At 38.9% G+C, this 8,235-nt stretch overlaps 1 pseudogene; it reads right to left on the bottom strand.

Moving 5' to 3' along the window:
- Nucleotides 1-5,096: 5,096 nt before the first annotated feature.
- Nucleotides 5,097-5,997, bottom strand: LOC126085842 (vomeronasal type-1 receptor 4-like; annotated as a pseudogene).
- Between the last annotated feature and the right edge of the window lie 2,238 nt (nt 5,998-8,235).

Raw genomic sequence — 8,235 nt, 5'->3', positions numbered from 1 at the left:
TTGAAACATCTCAGTTGGTATTCCGTCACTTCCTGGAGTCTTGTTTTTTTGCCAGTGTCTTCAATGCACTTTGGACTTCTTCCCTCAGGACCGTTGGTTCTTGATCATATGCTGCCTCCTGAAATGGTTGGAAGTCTACCAGTTCTTTTTGGTACAGTGACTCTGTGTAATCCTTCCATCTTATTTTGATGCTTCCTGTGTTGTTTAATATTCTCTCCTGGAATCACTCAATATTGTAACTTGAGGCTTGAATTTTTTCTCCAGCTCTTTAGGCTTGAGAGACGTCGAGAATGTTCTTCCCTTTTAGTTTTTGCACATTTCATTATACATTACTTTCTCTTCTCCTGATGCCCTTTGGAATCTGCTGTTCAGCTCTATTTTTCATCATGTGTTCTGCTCCCTTTAGCTATTCCATGTTCAAGTGCAACTTTCAGAGTCTCTTCTGTGGCCCATTTTGGTCTTTTCTTTCTTTCCTGTCTTTTTAATGACCTCTTGATTTCTTCATGTATAGTGTCCTTGATGTTGTTCCATGGCTCGTCTGGTCTTTGGTCATCAGTGTTCAATGCATCAAATCTATTCTTGAGATGGTCTCTAAATTCAGGTGGGATATACTCAAAGTCATGCTTTGGCTTGAACTTGCATATGAACAATTGATGGTCAGTTCGGCAGTCAGCCCCTGGCCTTGTTCTGACTGATGATATTGAACTTTTTCATCGTCTCTTTCTGCAGATGTAGTTGATTTGATTCCCGTGTATTCCATCTGGCAAGGCCCATCTGCTGCTGTTTATATTGTTGAAGAAAAATATTTGCAACGGAGAAGTCATTAGTCTTGCAAAATCCTATCATGCAATCTCTGGTGTCGTTTCTATCACCAAGGCCATATTTTCCAACTAACAAGCCTTCTTTGTTTCCAACTTTGCATTCCAATTTCCGGTAATTATCAATGCATCTTGATTGCGTGTTTGATCAATTTCAGACTGTAGAGGTTGGTAAAAATCCTCTATTCCCTTATCTTTGGCCTTAGTAATTCATGCATGAATGTGAGTAATAGTCGTATTAACTGGTGTTTCTTGTAGGCATATGGATATTATCCTATCACTGACAGCGTTGTACTTCAGGAAAGATCTTGAAATGTTCTTTCTGATGACGAATGCTACACCATCCTTCTTCAATTTGTCATTCCTGGCATAGTAGACCATAGGATTGTCTGATTAAAAATGGCAGATGAAACAGCTAGAACATGGAAAAGGACCCCAAGCCCCAAGTTCTTACCACTGAGTGTAGGAACCATCTCTGCTTTCAGTTCTGCAGGACAATGAGGCAAAGTAGTCACACCAGCCTACTGTATATTATAGGCTTCAGCTTAATTGAACCATTCATGAGACACAGCCAGGCATTTAGTGGACACTCTGTGGCAGACTCCATAGAGCCAGTGACTTTGCTTCAGGGGACAAAGAAAAGCATTAAGTTTCCCCCAAAAGAAACTGGAACCTTCACCCATTGCTTGTGGGAATGTAAAATGGTACAGTTATTGTGGAAAACAATTTGGCAGTTCCTCAAAAAGTTGAACGTAGAACTACCATATCACCCAGCAATACCCATCCTAGATAAATACCTATAAAAAATGAAAGAATGCAAGCAGAAACCTGTACACCAATGTTTATTGTAGTACTTTTAAAAATAGGCAAAAGGAGGAAACAACCAAAATGTCAATCAACAGATGAATGGATAAACAAAATGTGGTAAATACATGCAATGGAATATTACACAGCTGGAAAGAGAAAGAAGTCCTGACGCATGCCACAACATGGATGAAGCTTGAAAACATCATGCTGAGTGAAATAAATCAGTCCCAAAAGGACAAATACCGTATGATCTAACTTACATAAAATAAGCAAATATATACCAGAAACCAAACCAAACTCACTGCCGTCGAGTGGATTCTGACTCATAGTAACCCTAGGACAGAGGAGAACTGCCCCATAGGATTTCCAAGGCTGTAAATCTTTATGGAAGCAGAATGCTACATCTTTCATGTAATTTTAACCAATTCATCAACTAGCATGGTGATATAAATATTAGATAAAATAGAAATTAAGGTTAAAGCACTGTGTACTTGTTGGAATTAGAAGTGTTTTAATGTTTCTTCAAGAGGTGACATATGATGAGGAACTGGTGGTACTGAAGGAAGAAGTCCAAGCTGCTCTGAAGGCATTGGCAAAAAACAAGACTCCAGGAACTAATGGAATATTAATTGAGATGTTTCAACAAATAGATGCAATGGTGGAGGTGCTCACTCGTCTGTGCCAAGAAATATGGAAGACAGCTTCCTGGCCAACTGACTGGAAGAGGTCCATATTTATGCCTATTTCCAAGAAAGGTGATCCAACTGAATGTGGAAATTATAGAACAATATCATTAATATCACACACAAGCAAAATTTTGCTGAAGACCGTTCAAAACTGGCTGCAGCAGTATATTGACAGGGAACTGCCAGAAATTCAGACCAGTTTCAGAAGAGGACGTGGAACCAGAGATATCATTTCTGATGTCAGATGGATCCTGGCTGAAAGCAGAAAATACCAGAAGGATGTTTCCCTGTGTTTTATTGACTATGCAAGGCATTTGACTGTGTGGATCATAATAAACTATGGATAACATTGCAAAGGATGGGAATTCCAGAACACATAATTGTGCTCATGAGGAATCTTTACATAGATGAAGAGGCAGTTGTTCCGACAGAACAAGGGAATACTGATTGGTTTAAAGTCAGGAAAGGTGTGTGTCAGTGTTCTATTCTTTGACCATACCTATTCAATCTGTATGCTGAACAAATAATACGAGAAGCTGGACTATATGAAGAAGAACGGGGCATTAGGATTGGAGGAAGACTCATTAATGACCTGCGTTATGCAGATGCACAACCTTGCTTGCTGAAAGTGAAGAGGACTTGAAGCACTTAACTAAGGAAGATCAAAGACCACAGCCTTCAGTATGGATTACACCTCAACATAAAGAAAACAAAAATCCTCAGAACTGGACCAATGAGTAACATCATGATAAATGGAGAAAATGTTGAAGTTGTAAAGGATTTCATTTTACTTGGATCCACAATCAACACCCATGGAAGCAGCAGTCAAGAAATCAAAAGACACATTGCGTTGGGTAAATCTGCTGCAAAGGGCCTCTTCAAAGTGTTGAAGAACAAAGATGTCACCTTGAAGAGTAAGGTGCGCCTGACCCAAGCCATGGTATTTTCAATCGCATCATATGCATATGAAAGCTGGACAATGAATAAGGAAGACCGAAGAATTGACGCCTTAGAATTGTGGTGTTGGTGAAAAATATTGAATATACTGTGGACTGCCAAAAGAACGAAAAAATCTGTCTTAGAAGTACAGCCAGAATGCTCCTTAAGAGGCAAGGATGGCGAGACTGCGTCTTACATACTTTGGACATGTTGTCAGGAGGGATGAGTCCCTGGAGAAGGACATCATGTTTGTCGAAGTACAGGGTCAGCAGAAAAGAGGAAGACCTTCAACGAGGCGGATTGACACAGTGGCTGCAACAATGAGCTCAAGCATAACAAGGATTGTAAGGATGGCTCAGGACTGGGCAGTGTTTCGTTCTGTTGTGCATAGGGTTGCTATGAGTCGGAACCTACTCGATGGCATGTAACAACAACAACAACAATGTATAATATTATCCAATATTATTACCTGATAGAAAAGAAACATAAATCTGATTGACTATATATATACGTATTTTTTGAAAGAAAAAATTTATCAAGTCCATTAGAGTTAACAGGGCTTATTGAGCAAAAAAAACTGTTTGTGAATAAGGAGTACCCCAAACTGAGAATGGTGAGGGGTTGAAGTTTACACTTACAATGCCCTTTTTTAAAGCTTAGATGAGTAAGTATCCTTCTCTTTGCTTTGATTGGTTAAGCATACTTAACTTTCGTTTTGTTTTGGAAAAGTTGGTCACTGAATGCTAAGCTGGTGTATCTTGTTTGGATGAGTGTTGCTAACTCATGCTGATGAGTATCGCTAACTCATGGTAACTCATGCTGATAAGGAAAACTTGCCTAAGTTTTGATTCTGCATAGAGTTGCTGTTTCTTGTAAATGGCCTAGTTGTTGTTAGCTGGCATTGCCTCCAACTCATGGTGACGCCATTCCTGGGTTGCAGAGTAGAACTCCTCCGTAGGGTTTTCTTGGCAGTAATATTTATGGAAGCAGTTCACCAGGCCTTTCTTCCATGGAGCAGCTGGGTGGGTTCGATCTGCCAACCTTTGGGTTATCAGCAAATTGCACTACCCAGGCTCCTATAAATGACTTTATGAGTAATTTTTGTTTGTCTCTTGGTCCAGGCAAGCCATTTTAACTCTTGCTTCCATAAAAATTATTAACAGTATACACACTTGCACACACACATGCATATGTACACACCCACACTTATAAACACACTTATAAACATATACCATGTTTTATGCAAACAGTGCTCACCTTCTGCGTTTGTTTGCCAACTGCGCCCTCCCCCCAGGAGGCACTCCCACAAGTACCAACGTGACAATTCTTTTCCACATATTTTTTAAAAAAAATAGCATAGCACGCTTAGGAAAATTCCTCCCATGGAGAGGGCATGGCCAGCAAACAAATGAAGAAAGCACTTGTTATTTGCATAAAAATACAGTATACATATTCATATGTATGTGTATATATTTATACATGTATACATATACACATTTATGTATATGCAAATGTATGTATGTCTGTGTACATACCACTCTTATAATGTCATGTTTCATAATTGTGCTTATTATTCTGTGGAGGATAACCCAAAACCAAACCCATTGCTTTTGGGTCGATTCCGACTCATAGGGACCGTACAGGACAGAGTGGAACTGCCCCATAGGGTTTCCAAGGAGGGCCTAGTGGATCCCAATTGCAGACCTTTTTGTTAGGAGCCGTAGCTCTTAACCACTATGACACCAGGTTTTCCCTGTGGAGGATGAGTTCGCAAAAAACTGATTATGGAGCATAAATGTACAATTTATATATTTCTGATAAAACTGAGGGATTTTGTCTAACTAATTCAGGCAAAGCAGAGTCTGAAGACACTAGAATCATAGCTCATGAGAACAAAGGGACTAAGAGTTGGGAAATATGCAGTGAATAGTGTAGAGATATTCACCAGCCACCAACTAGGATTACTGAAAAGAGTTAAACAAACTTGAAAGATGGAAGAGAGGGTGTAAAGAGATACAAAGGTGCTCACCAGAACAAGGATGGTTTGGATGGCTCTGGACTCAGGGGAGGATCTGGGGGAGATGTTGTTCCCATGAATGTGTTGGACCCGCTGCTTGTGTCTGTACAGAATGAAAACCATGGAGGCGCTGGCCCAGGTCATGAGTCCCAAACACACAACATCAGGGAATGATAGCAATGCTGCATAGAGTGATTCTGTGATTTTTTTCATTAAGTACAGAATAACAGTATACAAAATCTTTTTTCTTTGTGATGTTTTTGTTGTTCCATTCACCAGTCACATACACAGGAATAACAATATTAATCAGTGTATGGACGATCCAGCACAGGAATATGGAGAAGTCTGTGTACTTGGAAGTTTTCACCTTAAGCTCTGCCCTCCTGGAGTTCCTGGGACCGATGGTGATGGCCTGGAAGAAACTCAAGTGGCAGGTGGTGCCAATGGACACACCCCTGGCCACTCTGTGAAGATAGAAAAGAAGTTTGCATCCAAAATCATTGAGGAAATCTTTCAATTCAAAGGCAGCCATCGTCTGGGGAATTCCTTTAGAAAGGATGACCAAAGAGTTGGCTATAGTCAGGTGCCTGAGAATCAAGTCTCTGGACCTTAATCTGCACCCAGTGAAGTGGAGAAATACATAACAGTAAAGGAGAAAGAAACTTCCCATGAATCCCAATGTAGTCTGTGATAAGAAGATCATTGCTACTGTCAAATTCCTAGAGGACATTCTCTCAGTGCCCAATGACTGATAGTTGTCTTCAGAGCCAGAAGGTCCTGCATGGGAAGATAATACATGGGCCACATGAATCATGTCAATGGAAATCCAATATTCTCTAAACAATATTCTCTAAATATTCTCTACCCATCATTAATTCCTACTTTGAAACACTTCCTTAATGCTTTTCTTTCACTAAGACATTTGCAAGACACTGAACAACGTGTGTAGAAATTGTTGAATGGGAACCCAATAAAGTAATATTAAAAAAAAATAGGTTTATAAGAGTAGAATGCATAACCTTTAAAGAGTAGTCGTTACGTATGAATCACTGCTATGAAGACTGTACATGTGATAACTTCTTTATTCTTCACAAATCTGAGAGACACTACTATTACTTTCATTACAAAGATAAGGAAAACAGGCACAGAGGGGTTAGGTGACTTGTCTAAATTCACATACTGGTTAGAGGAATTTTGGGGATTTGACCTTCATTGGGGTAGTTACAAAGATAGTGCTCTTTACTACCATGATTTACTAACAGTCTAGCTAGCTGTGTTCTTCAAATAACCCACATAATCAAGATGTTTTCACACCCTATCATTTTCATTTGTATGAGTGATATTTTATTTCATAATTTTGGTTGTGATAGGTTTTCAATTATATGTAAAGATTTACTCAACATGCTAATATCAGTTATGAATACAGTTTCAGATATTTTAATAAATATAAATGCACTTATTAAATAATACTACAGGAACCTACTCCATAAATAAATTCAACTTAATGAATGTAAGAATGGCTCCTTAGGATGACAACAGAGAGACACATTTGCTTTTATGCCAGAAGCAAAAGTACAATGGCACCTATCACAGGAATTACTGGACAACCTCATGTCATGCCATAAATTATAGGACAGGAAACAGTACTGAGTGATAAAATAGTGTAGAGTAGAAACTAAATTATTACTAATTTCAGATAATATACTTATTGTCATGGACTGAATTATGTCCCCCAAGAAATGTGTGTATCAATTTGGCTGGGCCATGATTCCCAGTGTTGTGTGGTTATCCTGTATTTTGTGATTGTAATTTTATGTTAAAGAGGATAGGGTGGGATTGTAACACCCTTACTAAGGTCACATCAGTGATCCAATGTGAAGGGAGTTTCCCTGGGGTGTGGCCTGCACTACCTTTTATCTTATAAGAGATAAAAGGCAAGAGAAGCAAGCAGAGAGTTGGGGACCTCATACCACCAAGAAAGAAGCATCGGGAGCAGAGCATGCCATTTAGACCCAGGGTTCCTGTGCAGAGAAGCTCCCAGTCCAGGGGAAGACTGACAAGAAAGACCTTCCTCCAGAGCCCACAGAAGAGCAAGACTGCACTTGGAGCTGACACCCTGAATCTGGACTCCTAGTCTACTAGACTGTGAGAAAATAAATTTCTCTTCGTTAAAGCCATCCGATCGTGATATTTCTGTTACAGCAGCACTAGATGACTAAGACACTTATCTATTAATATCTGAGTTAAATAAAACTTAGCAATGAGATGAGCTTTTGAAGGATATCAACATTTAAGACACAATGAAAAATAGAATCTGTAAGATGTGAAATCTTGTGCTTTCTATGAATTGAAATTCCATAGATTTTTTGGATTGATATTAGAATATTTTTAAACCAGAGAAAATATCACAGGATACATTTGAGCCTGACAGCTGCTGTCTGAAACTAACAATTACAAAGTACTTTTTCTTTAAATGCTGCTTTCCTAACTTTGGGAGAGCAAACAGTCTTGTCGTAATCAAAAGACCCTGGATGTTTTCAGTAGAGACACGATTAATGTCTCCATTAAGCATGTCATACATCCTGAATTAGAGAAAACATTTCTATTCCAACTATTGCCATTTGGATACACTGCTTGTGCACAGGATTAGATGATTCCAATAAATTCATCCTACTCTTTATTATAAGCATAAATATATTATAGGCACACTTTCAGTAATCATGAAAATTTTGTCTATGATTCCTGTAAAAGAGACTGAACAACAGACTGATTTCAGAACTATAGCCCTTAAACACCTTAAAAATATGGTTTTATCAACACTTGGATTAACACTAACAATGACTGTGGTTGAGAATTATGCTAATTTACATTAGGCACTATCAGAGATTGATGTAAGGTCTAGGATCCTCAACTCTCTTTTCTAGCTCAGCTCATGCCTCAAGAATTATTCCTCTTTCCTGTGTATCTT

This window comes from Elephas maximus, chromosome 11 (assembly GCF_024166365.1).
Source record: "Elephas maximus indicus isolate mEleMax1 chromosome 11, mEleMax1 primary haplotype, whole genome shotgun sequence".
NCBI lineage: Eukaryota > Metazoa > Chordata > Mammalia > Proboscidea > Elephantidae > Elephas > Elephas maximus.
Note: the sequence above shows the minus strand (reverse complement) of the source record. Positions and strands in the feature narration are given on the sequence as shown.